At 47.8% G+C, this 20,007-nt stretch overlaps 1 protein-coding gene across 1 annotated transcript in view; it reads right to left on the minus strand.

The window, feature by feature from the left end:
* The window catches only part of MIDEAS (mitotic deacetylase associated SANT domain protein), a 67,168-nt gene extending 57,154 nt beyond the window's left edge, over positions 1-10,014 (minus strand). Inside the window, exon 1 of the mRNA XM_032621664.1 lies at positions 9,896-10,014. The gene's annotated coding sequence lies outside the window, so the exon portion shown is untranslated. The remainder of the gene's footprint in view (positions 1-9,895) is intronic.
* Positions 10,015-20,007: the final 9,993 nt, after the last annotated feature.

Genomic DNA, 20,007 nt, shown 5'->3' on the forward strand with positions numbered 1-20,007 from the left:
GGGCACCTGGTGACACCTGCAGCACCTATTTCTCAGGGAGGTTAAATCAAATGAGAAGTCCCCACCCATGGCAAAGACCCAGGAACCTTCTAATTCCTAAGTCAATCATTCTTTTCAGTCCTCTCTTTCTTGACGTCCCCAATGATTAACAGTTGATCAATTTCAGCTCAATTTAATAAAGACTTATGGAAAACTTGCCATGTGCCATGTGCTGTACTAGGTGCACAAAACCATGGTCCCTGTTATAAAATGCAAAGCTCCCTCCTCCTTTGACATCTATGACATCATGCTCTCCTGGTTTTCTTCCTTCCTCACCATTGGTTCCTTCCTGGTCTCCGTTGCTGACTTGCCTAGTACCGTACCCCTTAAACGGTGATCCCCTTGCCTCCTACTGCATGCTCTCCATGGGTGATGCCATCAGCTCCCCAAGCTCCAACCACCTTCTGTGTTCTGGTGATTCCCAAGTGTCTGTTCCAGAGTGTCTGACAGACAGAGGGGGCTACTGGGAGGTAATTGGGTTTGTCTGGAACTTGTCTTGAAGCTGTAGCTGTACAGTAAGTAATCATTTTTACTTAAATGACGTTTATTTGGGGTAGCTTGGGTAGAGTTCGTGGAGGGGGCAATGCTGCCCATTGCCATCCCTTGGGGGAGTCTCCTGCCCCAGACCCATATGTCCAACTGCCCACTAGAACTGCTTTCTTGGGTGTCCGGGAGGCACCTCCAACTCAACATGTACAAAATTATACTCATTGTCTCTTCCCTCAAAGCTGCTCCTCCTTGTTTGTTTCAAGCAGAAACCTAAGGAAACACTTCAACTTCTCCCTTGCTCTATTCATTTGGTTGGTCCTCAAGGCCTGTCAACCCAACTCCCTCGACACCTTCCTAATCCAGCTTCTCCCTCCCCCACCGCTCTGGCTCAGACTCCTCCATCTCACCCCAGGGACCACAGTGACCTCCTGCAATGACCTCCTCACTGGTCTCTTTACTGCCCATTTTTCCCCAGCTCCAGTCAATCCTCCACATCACAGTGAGTAACCTTTTAAAAAGAAAATCTGATCCTCTCTCACCCTCACACACACACACACACACACACACGCGCACACAAAATCAGTCCTCAGTGGCTCCCCAGTGCCCTCAGAGTAAGGTCTAAATCTCTCCGCTGACACAAATGGCTGGCCCGTGACCTGGCCCCTGTCTGTCCTTTCTGCACCCCCTCCTACACGTGCTCCATCACACCCGCTGCTTGCAGCGGCTGGAGAAGACCGTGTTGTGTCACGCCTCCACTCCAGGCCCTGCCTGAGCTGCTCCCTGTGCCTAGAATGCCCTGACCCCCTTTGCCACCTGGTGGACGCCTACTCGCTTCTCAGGACTTGGCTCACACACCACTTTCTCCAGAAAGCCTCTTATTCATTAATTCCCCAGGCTTCCCTGAGCACAGGGACCGTGCAAGGCACTGGGGCCATCCTAGACCTTTCCTAACGGTCCTCTCTCCTCTGGCCTGGCAGAATTGACCTGTCCCTCCTCTGAGCCCTGCAGACCCCTGAACAGTTTCACATTGACATCCGTGGCACTAATAGCTCTTGGCTTTTGTGTGTGTGTGTCTCCCTCGCAGACCGTGAACACCTTGAAGGGGGAGGCATCCCCAGTACCTAGCACAGAGCTAAGCACACAGTAGGGACTCAAAAAATGCATATAGCATGAGTGAGTAAAAGAAGGAAGAATGTGGGGGAAAGCACTCTATAAACAATGATGGGCAGGGTTCCACTGCTACTGCTGTGGCCAGGTTTCTTTTTCTCCATAACTGGGAATTCAGATCCTAAATGCCAGCTGGGTAGGTCAGCACAGGCTCCTTGGAGGAAATCCTGAGCCTTTCCCCACCTCTAGTGCAAGTGGAAGTGGGGATCGGGGAGTGGATTTGGTTCCTAAGTTGTCCCAAAGCACATGCTACTGGGAGGCCACAGAGGAAGTCAACACAGACTCATGAGGTAGATTCCTTGCAGGCCCCTTACAATGGCCTGCAGTAGGGAGGCTGGGGAAGGGAAGCAGGGGAAGGGGAGAGAAGGAGAGCGGATGTGGAGGGCTAGGGCCTTAGAGCAGAGAAAAGTGTCTGCTCCACATGGCACTGCCCTCGCCCAGCCCCACAGCAATGACAGGTCACCCCAAGCATAAGTCCTTCCTCTGCAATCCTGCAGTTAAAACCCACTCCATGGATCTCTCCGTTGCACTCTGCTCACCTGTTCAAAGAGCCTTTTTTGCTTAACGTCCTATGGTCATTTCCTAACTTATAAACCCTCCATCTATTCAGGCGTGAGCATGGGCTAAGAGCCCTGAGCCTGCTGCCTGCCTGCTGCCTGCGGAATATCACAGTATAAGTATCTCGGCATGCTGAGTGAGACTGTAGTATTTGAACACACACATATTTCATACTACAGAGCCCCCAAATTCAAGACACTTCATCTGCTGCTTGACCTTGGAAACTGCAACTTCTTCCAGAACTAGAGGAACAGCCTAAGATGAATTTAAGTATCAAGAGCCAGTATGTCTGCCGCCTACCTGGTGCCCTCCTAAGGGACTTTCAAGGTTAATCTTGATTATATTCTTATTTTTCACTTTACACACTGACTTTAGAACCTGACCCCCAGAAAATGCAACTCCATCAAATTCCGTTCTTAAGTGACTAATCCACCCTAAGTCTGTTTTTCCTTCTGACGACAACCTATCTCAGAAGCTGACTGTCAGCCTCCTGGAGAGAAGGGGCAAGTGGGACCCTGCTTTGCACCCCTTGTTGTGCCACATGCAGTGCTGAGAGCACTGCAGCTGTTCTGTAAATGCCCAGTGAGGACAGTTAGCCTTGCGTTAACTGGCTGCCCAAGGGGTGCTAAGTCTGTGTTCCTGGGCCTTCTAGCATCCCTCTTCTTAAAGACCTCACTCCAACCCTGGTTTTTGGTTTTGTTTTTTGTCAAGTTTCTTCTTTTTAAATCTTTGTGTACTGCCTTAAGGAAACTAAAGAGATGGAATTGTAAACAAAATCCTTGGTTTACAAATAGGCTGGAACTGATGATTATGATGACTAAGATGATCAATGCAAGATGGTGAAAAGAAATGGAATGTGGGGTTTTGTGCCTGACTCTTCCATTTTGCAGCTGTGTGACCTTAGAGAAGTCAATTATCGTCTCTGACCCTTAGTTAAAAGTGAGTTACTGTAGGTTCCCTTCCCAGATTTAAATTCTCTGAGATGCTGTTACTGCAGTTACTATAAAACAGAGGCGGGGGACTTCCCTGGTGGCACAGTGGTTAAGAATCCACCTGCCAATGCAGGGGACACGAGTTCGATCCCTGGTCCAGGAAGATCCCACATGCCGCGGAGCAACTAAGGCCGTGCGCCACAACTACTGAAGCCCGCGTGCCTAGAGCCCGTGCTCCTCAACAAGAGAGGCCACTGCAGTGAGAAGCCCGCGCAACCGCAACTAGAGAAAAACCCGTGCAGCAACAAAAACCCAATGCAGCCAGAAAAATCCAATAAAAAACAAAAAGAGAGGCGGGATGATAGCAGTCCCTAAGGTCCTAAAAGTTATAGAAGGTTCTACAGTTCTAAAAATCGATTATTTTGTGAAACAGCAGATTCTATTGGTTTATTAAGTGCAGTTTATGCATAATTTTTCAGAAAGTTTTCTAGGTAAATCCCAGCTTCACCCCTTTTATGTTCATCAAGAATTTTCCATTAAAAGTGAATTCAACATATTGACTGCAACATTGTATGTAATAGCAAAAGACTGGGAACAGCCCAAACGTTCTTCAGTAGTAGACTAGTTAAATAATTGATGGCATTTTCATACAGTGGAATACAATTTAGCCAATGGAAAAAATGAGGTGGCTCTATGAGCACTGATATAGAATAACTTCCAAGACACATTAAAAATGAAAAACACAGAATGCAGAATGCTGTGTAGAGTATGCCAGCATTTGTTTATAGATTCATACTTTCTTCTATGTGCAAAAGCTACATCTGGAAGCATAGCTGAAAAATGACAAATTGTAGTTGCCTAAGACAGGGACACTGACAGAATGAAGAAATGGGGAACAATAGAGGATGGAAAATTTATTTTTTCAAAGGATTATGTTATCAAATTTATCAGTATTTTCTTATAAGTTCTGTTTTGTCTCTGTCTTAAGAAGGTCTTCCTTCCCTCAAGGTTAAGATACACATTTATTTTTCTAATTCCATTGCATTTTTATACGTATGTATATATCTGTACAGTAATCTATTGTCTATATTGAAATTATTTTTGAGACTTACTTTACACTGTAAAACTTACATCTTTTGAATTTTGAACTACAGATATGTATTACCTGCTTTTTAAAAATTGAAGTATGGTTGATTTACAGTACTTTATTAATTTCAGGTGTATAGCATACTGATTCAGTATTTTTACAGATTATACTCCATTAAGTTATTACAAGATAACAGCTATAGTTCCCTGTGCTATATAATATATCCCTGTTGCTTATCTATCTCATACATAGTGGTTTATATCTCTTAATCCCATACCCCTAACTTGTCCCCCTCACTTTTCTCTCCCCTTTGGTAACCACTAGTTTATTTTCTATATCTGTGAGTCTGTTTTTGTTTTGCATATACCTTCATTTGTATTATTTTTCATATTCCATATATAAGTGGTATCATACAGTATTTGTTTTTCTCTGCCAGAGTTATTTCACTGGGCATAATATTCTCTAGGTCCATCCATGTTGCTGCAAATGGCAGAGTTTCATTCTTTTTTATGGCTGAGTAATATTCCATTGTATGCATATACCACATCTTTATCCATTCATTTGTTGATGGGCAATTGGGTTGTATATTACCTTTCTGAGAAGAAAACTGGGGAAAAAAGAATCTACCAGATTTTATTTTAAAAAAATCTTTTTTAAGGAATTTAGTGTATAGGGTGCATTTTATGGCATGTGAATTATATCTCAATTAAAAAAGAAAGAATCTAGCTTATATGGCAAGGTTGAGATTACTAGCATGAGAACTGGGTGGAGACAACAGAATCCTCCTAGTTAAACCTGATGTTAGGGTTTAGCAAGGATCTCCCCAAGACTCAGTTTTATAGTTTAGCCTAGTTTTATAAGTCAATACCTATTTGGGCAAATCAAAGCTATGGTCAACCAGGAAGCATCTCTTTGCCTTCCTCACAAGTGTGTCTGACAGTTGGCCCTACCTCCTTCTATCAGTCTGGTTCCCTTGGAGGAACCCAGGTAATGGATGCTCTCCCCAAAGAGCCAGTGCTCAGGCTTAGGACATCCTGGGGCAGATCAACTAGGCCCAAATAAAGACAAGGAGGAGCCAGTGCTGAAGCTGGACAGACACTGTCTAGCAACCAGGGGGAAGAGGTGCTGGAAAAGAAGCTGAACAAGAGGTACAAAGCTAGGAGGCCCCAGAGAGAGGCCAACAGGCAGAAGGAGGCAGGGCTGGGTAAATGTTCAGAATAAAGACTGGGAACCAATTGGGATATATGTATACGTATAGCTGACTCACTTCGTGATACAGCAGAAACTAAACTCCAATAAAGATGTTAATAAATAAATAAATAACCCCCCCACCACCACCCCGCCAAAAAAAAAGACTGGGAACCATGGTCCTTGGCGCTTGGCTTGGGTGTGTGCCTATGTACAGCCAACAATATCTGAAGGCCACTGCATCTACTGCAACTTCCTCATCATCCAACATTCACCAGGAACCCCAGGGCTGGGAATACAAAGATACATAAAACAAGCACTTCCAGTTTAGTTGAAAAGTGATAACACTGATCCACCCAAAAGCACATTTAAGAAGCTAAATGAAGGGTATGATCGGAGCTACGGTCCAAAGGAGAAGCTGAAAATCCTTTAGACCAAGTTTCAAGGATTCTTCATCAGGGACCCCCAGTGGATGTTACTGGAGTTCCAGGGAGAGGCCCACAGGGTGGAACAGGGGACATTCTTAAGGAGGGCAACAAGAATAGGGCTAAAAAGGAGAGCAAGACTGAGCCAAGTAGGAGAGAGGAAAGACGAGGCGTTCCAGACTTCCGCGGAAGCATGAAAGGTAGGAATGCTTGCCACAAGCAGTGTGGACAAACACACAGAGTGGGTCACCAGGTCAGAGCAAAGGGCTAGGGCAGGAGAGCAGTGGAGGCCAGACTCCTGTGTGGGAGGCCCTGACTGCCATCCTATAAGTTTGATCCTTACTGTGCAGACAGTGGGGAGCCACTGAAGGTTGCTGAGCAGGAGGCTGACCCTTGCAAACAGGCATTTTAAGTGAGATTACAGAGGAGCCCTTTATCCCAGACTTTTTCAAAGACCTGTGTGTATTTCAAGTGGCACTTGAGAGAGAAAGTCGTAAAGCACTGCCCTGTGTCATGTAGACAAAGAAGAAAAAGGTTGAAGGGTCTCACAAAGAGATGCTTCAGTGAGAATGAGAAATGAAGGGGGTCTCATTTTAAAGAAGGAAATGAATTTGCAGGACAGAACTGCCGGGCATCTGGAAAACTGCAGCACTTCCTTCAGAGTCTGGAATGCCCTCTTTTGGCTGGAGGTGTTCTGCCTCCTTTTTTGGAGGTTAGTTGTGATGTCAAAACATGGAATTGCGGTGTAGGGAGGCAGCTGGGAGGAGGTAGATGAACAGAAATATAAATACTGGGCCCGGAGAGCATAAAAGGCCTCCCTACTAAGACCATCCCCTTGCAGAGGACTTTGCCATCTGCCTCTCTCAGTGGAGCCTCGGAGTTTTTGTCAAAGTTGCTGGGAGCTTCCTAACTACCCAAATAGTTTCTCCTCTTAAAACAATAAAATGATTTTTAAAAATCGGTCACATTTTGATTCAGAGCTTTTTCAATATTGTTCCTACTTGTGCACAGTGAGGCAGTAGGCAGGGCTGCTCTGGGGCCATGAACTGGGCAGTAACTTTAGGCCATAAATCAGCATTTATGTAAGGTGGAAGAGGAAGTCAGGATTAAATTTCCGGTCTTAAACTGGGCTGGGTACAACTGCAGGGCAAGTTCTGTGAATACAGAGGCAAAGCTGAGCAAGCCAAGGGAAGGGCATACATGAGTTATGCACAAAAATCAACCAGGCTGAACTGATGACATGGACGGGCAACTGCTCCAGGTGGCTCCACAATTCTGGGGGGTGGGGGGTGGGGTGAGTCCTTCCTTCTTTGGCCTTTGCTAGGGGTCCGTCTCCCCTGCTCTCCTGCCCACACTCCCTGGGGCCTTTGGGCACTTTTAGTCTCTGCACAGTCTACATGAACACAAAAGATTGCAAACTCAAAGCTGTCTTTCCGCTGGAGTCAGAAGGGAATGCTCCCCTCCCCGCCCCTCTAGACTAGTTCTGGGTACCAGCAGGCTCTTCCTAAAGCAGCCATGGTCAGGTGATACAGCTGACCAGGACCTTGACAGTCAAGTTCACTGAAAACCCAAATGTACCCAGAACAAGGGGTTGTGCAACTCATGGGAACTCCTACTTCTGTGGTGTTTTTGCTCTAACCCTCATTCCCCTGTGGCAACTGTGTATGAAGTCCCAGACTTCCCAGAAACGTCCTGATTTCACATGCTTTTCCTTGAGTCTCTGGAAGCACATAGGTGTCTGCCAGGGAATATGCCCTAATGTTTTGGTTTGACAAATGGTCACTGTGCCCGTGACACGCAGCTGGCATGAGGTTGTAAAACAGCATTTTCCCACCAGGTGAAACTCAGTTACTGGGCTGGGGAGAAGGCCAGGCATGGGGAAGCTCTGGTGTGCCAGGCCATCGGTACCTGCTGCCGAGTCACACAGTCCCCTTAGCAGGGCTGAGTGCTACCCCGGCAGAGTCTCTCCCGAGGGCAGGGAGAGAGGGGGCTGAGATTTGGCATGTGGGAAGAATGACCCAGCATGCATCCTGTACATGTTTCTGACTGTGTTTTAAATCCCTCTACTACAGTTAGCCACCTCTGAGGCTCTCAAGGAGAACCTGTTTGCCTTCTTTCCACACTTGAAGGCTTAGCTCCCTTCCTGCAGTTCAGGAGGTGTGAGGACACCCACCCTGGTCTGTGCAGCAGGCCTTGCTCAGGAAGGGGGTGGGGGAGTTCCTCTGGAGAAAATGAACATGAGTCACTCCTCTGCCTCCCCCCCACCCCCACCCCCTTGGACCCTCGCCCCCGACACTGGCACAGACACACAGCCTAAAGCCCCAGCACTCTTCCCTGTGCCCAGAACACAATGAAGGAATTAGGACCCACCTACTAAGTTTCTGCAGCTGACACTTCAAGGCTCAAAGTCTAGCTCACCAGCACAGTCACACGTCTGACGTGTCCTCTTTGCAACCAGGCCCCAATCCAGCTGCCATGCAATTTTGCTAATTCAAACTGCTTTCCCGTTTAGGGATGTTGATAGCCATCTCCCATCTCCTTTACCTGCTGACATCATCCCACATTTTCTACAGGCACAAATAAGGGTACAGTTCCTGGGGCAGTTTTCAGGCTGCCAGAGGTGGAAGTGAAAAGATCCTGCCCTCCTGGGTCCACTTCACTTCTCTGGCGTTTGGCAAATTGTCCGAGTTTTAGGGATAAATGAGGAAATAAATCACCTAGCTAAGGTGAAAGGCCAAAAGGAACTTGGTGACTGCAGCTCAGACCCAGATCTGTCCTGGGCATCTGCAATGCAAATCTGCATTTTGTTCTCTGCCCCCGAGGTCTTGCACAATAGCCTGTGTATAAACATCCACGCCAACAATGCCTGACTGTGCAATCACGCTGTAATCACAGGCCGCCAGGAAGCTGCTGCTAGGAACTGCACCATTTAGCTTCTAGACATCCCATGTCAAAGGAGTCTTCACGGCACGGACGTACATTCCTGCACACACCAACGCGTCCCCGCCGCCGCCGCCGCCGCCGCAGCTGCTGCTACAGTTGAAGACTCCAAGCCAGGGAACTAGGGCGCCACCCGCCCGACCCGCCAGTCCCAAGTTACTATGCAGGGATGTCATAAGCTTCTCAGCTGTTCTTAAAAAAAAAAAAAAAAAAAAGCCTGCTCCACGAGGCTACCGAGGGCGGCGGGAACCACCACCAAAGTTCCCAAGCACATTCCTGCAGCCCTAGCAGTTTTCGAAAACAGGGAAGAGTGAGATGCCTCAAAGAGTCCACTGGAAGCGGGTTTTGGAGTTTTATATAGAAAACACTCACATATGTAGGTGGGTGCGCTGACAGCTTTTATGGCTAAATTGCAAAGTGTTAGGCCTTAGTGATTACTGTCAGGCTCGGGACGTGGTGTGGGAGGAGAAAGGGTGGGGGAGTCAGAGGGATTTGTTCAAAGGGGGCTTAGGGGCAATTCTGGTTTTGCATTTTGGAAATGCGTAGGGTTGTTTTCCCAAACTTCCGAGTTGCTCTGCTCTTCGTCATTGTCAGGCCAAGCTAAGAAAAATGGGGGGAAAGTTCCTTTAACTTCCTTCCTGCGACCTCGGCGAGGGCTACGAAGAGGAAGAGCACGCTTCCTTGGGAAGCACCGGGCGGGAACTGGGGGACCGCTGCGCCCAGCCTGTCGCGATGGGGGGCGCCGGGCGGAGGACTAGCCTCGGACGCAGGACACGGGAAGCCCCTTCCCTGCACCCCTCCGCTAGCCAACGGCGCCCGGAGCGGCCCGGCTGCAGCCCTGGCTGGTTTAAGTCCCGCGGCAAACCGGCAACCACAGGGGCGCAGCCCGGGGCCCGGATCCCGGCCGCCGAGCTCCCTCCCTGCAGCGCCCCTCGCACGCAAGCCCCGCGCAGCCGGCCCTACCCGTTCCGCCACATCCCCGCCCGCGCGGCCAAGCCCCTGCCCCGAACGTTTCCGGGCACCGCGTCGGCGCCCCGGCTGCGGAGGGGCTGCCGAGCTCCGCGGCTTACCTGCGCGCTGGATCCCGGGGCCGCTCGGAGGGGCGCGGGGCGCAGGCGAGCAAGGCCCGCAGACTCAAACTTTGTTGCTCTCGGGACGGCGCAGTCGTCACTTCCTCGCTGAACGGGTGGCGCGGCCCGGGCCGTGACCCAGCAGCTCGCGCGGTGGCGCGCCGGGCCCTGCAGCCGCCCGCGCCCCCGGCTCTGCGCGCCCTCGGCTGCGGGGGGAAGCGGGCTGCAGTCCGCCGAGCCTGCACCCCTCTGGGGGAGGCTCGCTCCAGCACGGTGGTTTCCGCGCCGAAGAAGTGCGGTCGAGGCTGCTCTCAGGCTGTATCTGGAAGATGGTGTTGGGGTTCAGGGACCCAGAGCTGGGGTTCCGGGAAAAACAAAGGATGGGGAAGGAGAAAGTTTTTCAGTTTGGTGTTGCTGCTAGAAGGTCCTGTTGGAAAGCACAGTGCTCTGTGTTTGTTTTTGCTTTGTTTTTGTTTCCCACCAAATAATGCCTAAGCTGGGCCTTAAAACGCGGGTCTCCTCTTCCCACATTCCCTCAAAAGATCTGCACACTTGTCCTTCGTCATTTCCACTAATTATAAGGGAACAGAACGTTCAGCGTTTATGACTTCAGGGGGCTATTTCAGCGCCCAAGTTGGGGCTGAAAAATAGTTTCTGTTCTAATCCTCCCCCGCGATTTCCACCTCCTCCTTTACAGTCAACTCACAGGTCTCTTTGGGGCCTGATGCATTCCGTATTTCGTCACGGACCAAAAGTGACTTGGAGGGTAGGGTGGAGTCCTGACAAAAGGAGCTTCAGGCAGTAGTAATTCTGAAATTTATCACTGCCCAAAATAAATTCGCTCACCCTATTCAAAAAACAAAAAGCCATCTTTTTGGTTCCTGATAAATAGCAACAAAGTAATTAAACAGCGGTCTTTTGGGAAGAATTCCTGATCCGGTAAAGCTAGAAAGAAAATGGGTTAGCCTTTGCTGTAGTTGAGGAAAAAAAAAAAAAAAGACGTTTGAAACTGCAGTGGAGGGCTTTCCTAATAGTAACGTTAGCTTCATTGCAGCTTGTGAAAACAGGGACCGTTTCAAAGGTGGTTCAAAAGCATCAGTTAAAGCTCCACAATTTTCCCTTTTTCCCCAAATACTGCTTCTACAAGCACATTGGCCAGATCACAGAATCTTCCATTCTAATGCTTCATCTTTTTACTAAAGCACAGGAAACCGCAGAGTTGAGTGAAGGCTTTGTCCAGAAAGGTGGATGTAAAATTGATAGAAAGTAACATCTGAGAAATGATCCCCGGGTCTGTGTTAATACCTAATGGGAAGCCACAAACGCAGACTTACCCAGGAGTATGAAGATAGAAGCTCTCCTAGCAACATGAAATCCCCCACATTGCAGTCCTTTATGCACAATTATGATTTCTACTGAGGCATTATTAATGGCACATTATAAATACAAAATGTATCATGTAAGAAAAATAACGTTGTTTTGAGAAATGAGTGCATTATTATACTCTCAATAATTATAATTCTCTGAAATTTTTATGACATCACACTATTGTGGGCTGGTGGTGGAGGGATTGTCCATTTCAATTTTGAAATAGAAGTAATTCCTTAATGCATTCCGCTTAAGGCAAGCAATGCCATAATCAAGAGGAGTAGAGAGAATATACTTCTAAAAACAATCATGTGATACTCCATATTTGCTAGGACAAGAGCAGAATATTTCTTTGTTCACTACTGTGATTCTGAATTCTCAGTCACAATTTCATGAATATTCAGTATTTCTGCATGCCCAGGAATAATTAGCAGACGATGTAAATGTTTGAAAGCCTGATATTTATGTATGCACAGACACACATTGCTTTTTCTCTGTTCCACAAAGTGTAGAACCTGTGGTAGGCACACTTGAAGACAGCCCCCAGCTAATAGTGATCCCCTTCCTCCTGGTATTCATGCCCTATATAATTGCCTCTTCTTGAGTGTGGGCTGGACTAATTGACTCAATTCTAACAAATAGCATATGGCATATGGCAGAAGTCATGTGATGTCACTGCTGAGATTAGGTTACAAAAAACCTAATGTGGCTTCCATCTTGGGTGCTCTATTTCTTTCTTGCTCTTTCTTGGATCACTCACTGTAGGGGAAGCTACCTGCCACGTCCTAAGGCAGCCCTGTAGACCGAGATCGAGACCTGCCAACAACCACATGAGTTAGCTTGCAAAGGCATACCTCCCCCTTCCCCCATGCCAAACAAGGCTTCAGATGAGACTGCCAACCCCAGCCAACAGCTGCCTCATGAGAGCCCTGGTAGCAGAGGCATCCAGCTAAGCTGCCTGGATTCCTGACCCAAAGAAACTGTAAGATGATAAATATTTGTTGTCTCAAGCTGCTATGTTTTGGAGTAATGTGTTACACAGGCATCGATAACTAACGCACAGGAAAAAGAGAAGGAAGTCATTGTGGACCCGATGACAACCCCACACAGACTTCCTGCTCCCTCACCTGGAAAGCAGAACTTGGAGAAAGAGGCAGGGACGTGGACCAGATCTAAGAGTAACATGTAAATCCTAAGAACAGAAGACCCAGCCCTTACCCCTTCTGCAGAATAAGGGTCATCCCTGAATTTAAACTAGGTCAGAGGGTGTGTGTTGCTGCTTGGTCCGTGGCAGCCCTGGTATTGGATGCCATCAACCTGATAGTATGTGCAGATGTCTTTGTGTCACAAGGATTGACATCTCTCCAGGTACCCTCTTCCTCCTCCTCAGGGCATCTGCCCTGATCCCCAAGGCTCTGGCACAACCAGTGACTGTGGAGTCAGGACCTAGTCCTGGAAGGGGAGCTTGAAAGATGGGACTTCAACCCTGGCAGCCAGAAGGGATAGGTGATTTCAGTGAGAGTCCAAATGTAGGCTTGTGGTCCTACAATCAAAGAGCAAGCCGTGAACTATCTCTCATAAGAATCACCTCCACACTGCTTGCAGGGCTACAAGAACTTTCTGTCCACGTGGTGGTTATCTTTCTCTCAGCATCATTTCCTCTCTGACTGGAGCTAATTATTTACTTTAAAAACACAAAACAAAGTTTTAGGAAGCAGGAAAGATATTATACTCCTTCATCCCTTACCAGGGCAGGCATGTACTTAAGGCTGCCCGCCATGTCCACCTCCCCTCAGCCAATCCCATAGAAGCTGGCAACTGTAGAGCCCATTTCTGTTTTCCCTCCAGAGACGCTAGGCTCTGATTTTTCTCATGTACAGTGGCTGCAGCTGCTGTGTTGCCATGCCGTCATCTGGCTGCTATGACTTATGAGGTTGTGGATATGCCAGAACGTGAATCTATTAATTTAACAGGAACTGGGCTCAGCACATATATTCCTTGTTAGGTCATTTGCTTTGCTACCTAAACCACATCCAGTGTGTTCGGCAATGGGAACATTTCCTAGAGTCTGGCTTTGCAAAAATGCTAAATGCCCTGAATTTTGAGTCTGCACAGTTTTATATTATTAAATTACTATGGGGGACATAAGACATTCTAGCAGGGGTGTGCAAAGAGATGATTAGCTCAGGGGAAAAAATTAAGGGAAGGGAAATAGTCAAAGTCTCTGGTCTTCATTCTCTACACATTGAGGCCCTTTCTGCAGGAGGTGTCTGTCCTAACTTCTGTAGAAATCCTGTGCTGAGCCCAGGCTGCTCACTGACAAGTCTGAACTCTGGAACACCAGAACTAGGTGATGTGTGCCACGATAAGAGAAACCACTGTCCTCTTCTGTGGTGCATGCAAGCAGGCATTTTTCATTCAGCCCTTCAATTAACACTTACTGAATGTCTACTAGTGGGTGTGCTAGGGATGCAAAGATGAAAAGGACAAAGTCTGTCCTAGTGGGAGAGAAAGACACATAAATTACAATGCAATATGAGAAGTATTATAATCGAGTTTTGCCCTCAGGCGCTATGAGCTTCCAGAGAAGGAAGCAAGTAGGTCTGTTTGGAGAGGGGCGTTATGGGTCACCACCAGTGTTTTTCTCTAAAAAAAATTAAAAATGATCAGATGCATTGCATTAAGTAATAATAAGTATTGTTTTGTGTAGCTCTTGTTTCAGTTGTGTATAATATATGTGTATATTTGTATGTGGTCATAGTGTAAAACATACTTCCTACATGCAGGCAAAGAAGTGTGAAAGTTCTGGGTTTAGAGAGTAATAACTAACTACCATACACTGACGGCCTATGATGGGCCAGGCCTCAAGGTGTCCCACTGGAGAGTTGAAGAGACAAACCATGACTTACGACAGTTTCCAGATCCTTCTGAATTCTCTTTCTTTAGTAAATCAAGGCCAAGCCTAAAGGACCAGCTCCTTGAATCCTCTCTGAACAGAGCAGAGGCCTTCCACCCAGGCCAGCTAGGCCAGCTTTAAGGCAGTGAAAGAGTAGCCACCCACTTTCTGGCCTGCCGGATGGTGGGACGGGAAAGAGGAGAGAGAAGAGGGTCAGAAAGGCATCATGCTTTTTCTTCCGCTCCAGGTCTCGGATGGAAGCAGGAAAGGTGCATTACCTAATGAGTGCACTGCAAACACGAGGTGGAGGTGCAGTTCTCACCCAGTTCCCCACTGGAATTCTGGGATGAAGCTGCCTCCAAAGTGGTTTTATACCAAAAAGAGGGCAGCCGCGTCAAAGTGAACCTGGTGGTCAAGCTGGGTAGGCAGAGCGAGTCCCTGAGGCTTAGCGCTCCTGAGTACCCCCATGGTTTCCACATGGCATGACTATCACATTTAGAGCCAGCAGCCTGCTGTAGGACTGCCCTGGTGGGGCAAGGTGACCCTGCAGCAAGCTCAGGGGAGTCAGGAGTCTGCACTAGTGAGAACACAGGGGAAAATGAGCACCAAGTTGCAAAGGGGAGAAGCCAGTGCTGGGAGGTAGGGGGTGGCTCTGCTGAAGAATCCACAAGTTCATGTGCCATAACTGGTACCAGCGGGGGCCTGCACAGCCAGCAGAAACCGAGAGGATGAGGCAGCTTGGTATGGTGGTGAGGAACAAGGATTCTGGGCTGCCCACACACTGCCTGGCTTCAAGTCCCATCTCTGCCACGTACTACCTGTGTGACCTTGGACAAGTTACTTAGCCTTTTTTCCCCCCAGTTTCCTTGTCTGTAAAATGAGGATAATTGTATGTACTTGATAAGGTCATTATAAGAATTAAACTAGTTTGTAAAGCTCTTATATATGTGTTCCTTAAGTGTCAGTTAAATCAGGAAATCACTCACCAACCAAAAGGATTCTATATGGATGGATATCATATGACTCCAAGACCCCTACATTGGACTTTTAGTAAAAATGCCCCCAACTGGGCTTCCATGGTGGCGCAGTGGTTGAGAGTCTGCCTTCCGATGCAGGGGACACAGGTTTGTGCCCCGGTCCAGGAGGATCCCACATGCCGCGGAGCAGCTGGGCCCGTGAACCATGGCCGCTGAGCCTGCGCGTCCGGAGCCTGTGCTCCTCAACGGGAGAGGCCACAACAGTGAGAGGCCCGTGTACCGCCAAAAAAAAAAAAAAAAGAAATCCCCCCAACCATCAGATCATGGGGAAAGTTGGATCAGCTATAGACTGTACATTTAAGATACGGTGTAAGTTAAAATGTTTGGCTCCTCTATACAGTCCGGCTTGGAAGATAGACATTGAGCAGCTCTTTTTTTTTTTTTTTGATATTTATTTATTTATTGGCTGCATTAGGTCTTAGTTGCGGCACGCAGGATCTTTTGTTGTGTCGGGCTCTTCGTTGCAGTGCTCCTGCCTCTCTCTAGTTGTGGCACACGGGCTTAGTTGCCCCCAGGCATGTGGGATCTTAGTTCCCAGACCAGGGAATCGAACCGGCGTCCCCTGCATTGGAAGGTGGATTCTTAACCACTGGACCACCAGGGAAGTCCCTGAGCAGTTGGGACTATGGTTGACAGAATAACAGTCCTGCCCAAAATGTCCATGTCCAAATCCCTAGAACCTATGAATATATGAGGTTCGTGACAAAGGGGAATTAAGGTTGCTAATTAGTTAATCTTAAAATAAGATTATTCTGGATTGTCAGGGTGGGCCAATGTAATCACAAGGATCCTTAAACGTAGAAGAGGGAGGCAGAAGAGGAATCAGTCAGAGGGAGATGTGACTATGGAAGAATGATCAGAGAGATACAAGGTTGCTGGCTTTGAAGACGGAGAAATGGTGTCATAAGCCAAGAAACGTAGGTGGCTTCTGGAAACTGGAAAAGACAAGGAAACGGATTCTCTCATAGAGACTCCAGAAAGGAATGCAGCCCTACTGACACTGATTTTAGCCCATTAGATAAAAATCTGTGTTGCTTTAAGCTACCAATTTAGTGGTAATATGTTACAGTAACCATAGAAAACTCATGCAGGAGAATTTTCTAAATGTAGTATTTTCTGGGAAGTATTTGCATCATGTATTAGATACATGTGTTACCATGTGTATGAGAAGCCCCAGTTTTCAGATTACAATTTGAGCAGGAAGTCTGGCTGGGTGGGCCAAGCACAATCCCAGAATGCCAGCACACGGGGGAGGTTCCCAGAGTAACAGGTCACTAGAAACTCTGAGACAGTACTTTGAAAGCACAGTTGTATACAGGCCCCTGGCTTAGGGATGAACTCCAATACTCATACTGTTCCTTGGAGCTTCTTCTCAGTTACTTGGTAACTGTTGGTGCTAGCAGGCCACAATGTGGAGGCCAAACGTGGAAATGGTTAACAAAAGGAAACCAGAGTCAGCTGTCAAAAGCTGCTGTGGAAATTCTCTGTGCATTTGATGACCATACTTCCCCAGCAAGGTCGTATAACCACCCAGCGTTTGTAAATGAATCTTTTCACAATGAAGAGAAAAACACAAACCCAAGAGTCAAGACAATCCACACAGCATTCATGGGATCTGGGTCAGCCAGCAGGCTGAGGTTTAATCACTCTGCACAGGTTGCTTTTTCCTGTGCATAGCTCAAAGGTTAAGCTTGCTGCGCATTGGGAGGAAGTCTTGTCACAGTCCTCTGCCAGTAATAAATATTGGTCCTGGGACATTGGTCTTAACGTTGACGTGGGAGGTGTCATTTGAGTTCTCGGGCCAAGAAGTCACTAGACATTCATGATCCAATGCAGCCAAATAAAAATAAATAAAATAAAATAAAAGATCTAGATAAAACATGGGTTACATTGTCTCAGGTTTAGGATTCAGTGAAAACACTTCTTTCTACTAATAAAGTTATTCGCTGTTGAAAAAAAGAAAGAAAGAAAGAAGCCTGGGCTTCCCTGGTGGCGCAGTGGTTGAGAGTCCACCTGCCGATGCAGGGTACACGGGTTCGTGCCCCGGTCCGGGAGGATCCCACATGCCGCGGAGCGGCTGGGCCCGTGAGCCATGGCCACTGAGCCTGCACATCCGGAGCCCGTGCTCCGCGATGGGAGAGGCCACAACAGTGAGAGGCCCGCGTACCGCAAAAAAAAAAAAAAAAAAAAGAAAGAAGCCTGAATTCCAGGCCCAGGCTGTAGCTACCCAGCTATATGACATTGGACAAGTCACTTAGCTTAGCTTGAGGAGGCAAGTTGATTTTAGGTCAAGGATGTGCATGAAATCACACAGTGAAAAAGTAAGTTTCGGGACTTCCCTGGTGGCACAGTGGTTAAGAATCCGCCTGCCAATGCAGGGGACATCGGTTTGATCCCTGGTCCAGGAAGATCCCACATGCCGCGGAGCAGCTAAGCCTGTGTGCCACGACTACTGAGCCTGCACTCGATGGCCCACGTGCCGCAACTACTGAAGCCCCCGCACCTAGAGCCTGTACCGTGCTGTGCAACAAGAGGAGCCACTGCAATGAGAAGCCTGTGTATCTCAAGGAAAAGTAGCCCCTGCTCACTAAACATAGAGAATGCCCACGCGCAGCAACAAAGACCCAAGGCAGCCAAAAAAATACATTAAAAAAAAAAAAATTTCTTTTCAATTGTCTTTTTTTTCTCATCTTTACTGGAGTATAATTCTTTACAATGGTATGTTAGTTTCTGCTTTATAACAAAGGTTTTTTAAAAAATAAATTTACTTATTTATTTATTTTTGGCTACTTTGGTTCTTTGTGGCTGTACGTGGCTTTCTCTAGTTGTGGAGAGCAGGGGCTAACTTTGTTGCAGTACGTGGGCTTCTCATTGCGGTGGCTTCTCTTGTTGTGGAGCACAGGCTCTAGGCGCGTGGGATCTAGAGCACAGGCTTAGTAGTTGTGGCGCACAGGTTTAGTTGCCCTGTGGCATGTGGGAATCTTCCCGGACCAGGGCTCGAACCCGTGTCCCCTGCACTGGCAGGCGGATTCTTAACCACTGCGCCACCAGGGAAGCCCTCAATTCTCTTTTTGTTTTTCTGATTATGCCAAAGAGAGGGTCTCAGTTTACCGCTAGTGTGTCTTTAACAGCTCATTAGTATGCGCTAGTCTCCCTTTTTGCAAAGAGAGAGGTCTCAAGCTCAGACACTTCACAGACAGCACTTTTCCCTGACCTGCAAAGCGGGAAGAGTGATATTTCCTTCGGTTTGTTAAGAAGGAAGTAACATAGCACCTGAAACCCTTGGCCCAGGGCCCAGCTGGTAGATGACTTCTGATAAAGGAGAAAGGTTGACGACTTGACTCAGCACCCACCCCGGTGCAGCCCTGGCCATTCACATGTTAACTCCTATATCCTCACAATAACCCTGTGCAGTGGGCACTGTTACTCCCACTCAGTAACCCCACGATATAGATATTGTTCTCCTCATGTTACAGATGAGTGAGCTGAGGCTCAGAGAGGTTAAGTAACTTGTCTGGAGTCTTAGAACCAGTGGCTCCAGGTGAGATTCAAACCCCAATCTCTCGGACATCAAAGCTCTCTTTCCCCTTCACCACATTGCCCCTTCCACCAACTTTGAAGCCAGACCTGATTAAATAGGAACCACCTGGCTAGAGGTAGGGAGAGGGGGACACAGAAGGAACGCTGAATCCCTGTCTTGCTGGTGAGCATCGTCAGTCTCACTGCCAGTCTGGGACAGCCTCAGGGACCCTGGTTCCTGGTCCTGTTTTCCCAGTGTCTCTCCTGTCCCCACTTGCCCAGGGGGAAATTCTCTTCTTCATTCAGGGACTAGAGTCCTTTCATTGGCCTCTTATTTCTGTTGCTGGGTCCCCACCACCTTCTGCTGGCTTTTTCTTCTACCACCCTCTTGCCTGTTTAGACTTTGGCCAATTGCCTGACGTTGGACCAGTGCTGACCCTTGACCCTCTGGGGCTCACCTAGGTGTCTTGGTCTCCACCAGTCTTCTGGCTCGATGGTGACTTCCCTACAACAAAGTAATTTCTCTCACACAGTTTGTCCTCTCAGCGCCTCCACTTCCCTTTGCTCTAGTTTGTCATGAGTAGGTGTGTGGGCAGCACTTAGGCTGCTTCTCTCTCGGGCTGCTGCCAATCCATGCTTCAGGCCACCATCGGCTCTTGACTGAACAACTGGAACACACTCCACTCTTGCTTGACTCCATTCCTTCTCCAAAGTACAGTTAAAACAGAGCTTTCTGAAGTGCCACCTGATTGTGAAACTCTCCCGCTTATCCTTCTACATTTCTCCACCGTCCTTTGGATAAAATCTTGACCCATTAGCCTGGCTTTAAAGACCTTTGTGAACTGGTGCCCACTGAACCTTTCAGCCTATTCTCTCTGCAGTCTTCGCTCCCTGTGAGCCAGTCATGTTAACACTAGTTGCAGCCTCTGAACGCTTCTGGATGTCCTTGGCACACAGTCGGTGCACCTTTACGTGCTCCAGTAGTATCCTGCATCATCTACTATTGTAATGAGGCAGAACTATTCTAGTGGAGGAGCTAGGAGCATAGGCCTTGGAGTCAAGCTATCCGAATTGAAATGCTAGGTATGCCACTTACCTGAGCTGTGTGACCTTGGGCAAGTCACTCAAGCTCTCTGTGTTTCCATTTCCTCATCTGTAAGATGGAGATAATAATAATACCTGCTAATAGGGCTCCTGTGAGGGTTACATGAAACAATGCATGGCCAATGGCTTAGTGCAGGGTCCGGCACACAGTGAACATTCAATAAATATTAGTTATTGTTATTTCAGCA

This window comes from Phocoena sinus, chromosome 2 (genome assembly GCF_008692025.1).
Source record: "Phocoena sinus isolate mPhoSin1 chromosome 2, mPhoSin1.pri, whole genome shotgun sequence".
In the NCBI taxonomy this organism is placed as follows: Eukaryota; Metazoa; Chordata; class Mammalia; order Artiodactyla; family Phocoenidae; genus Phocoena; species Phocoena sinus.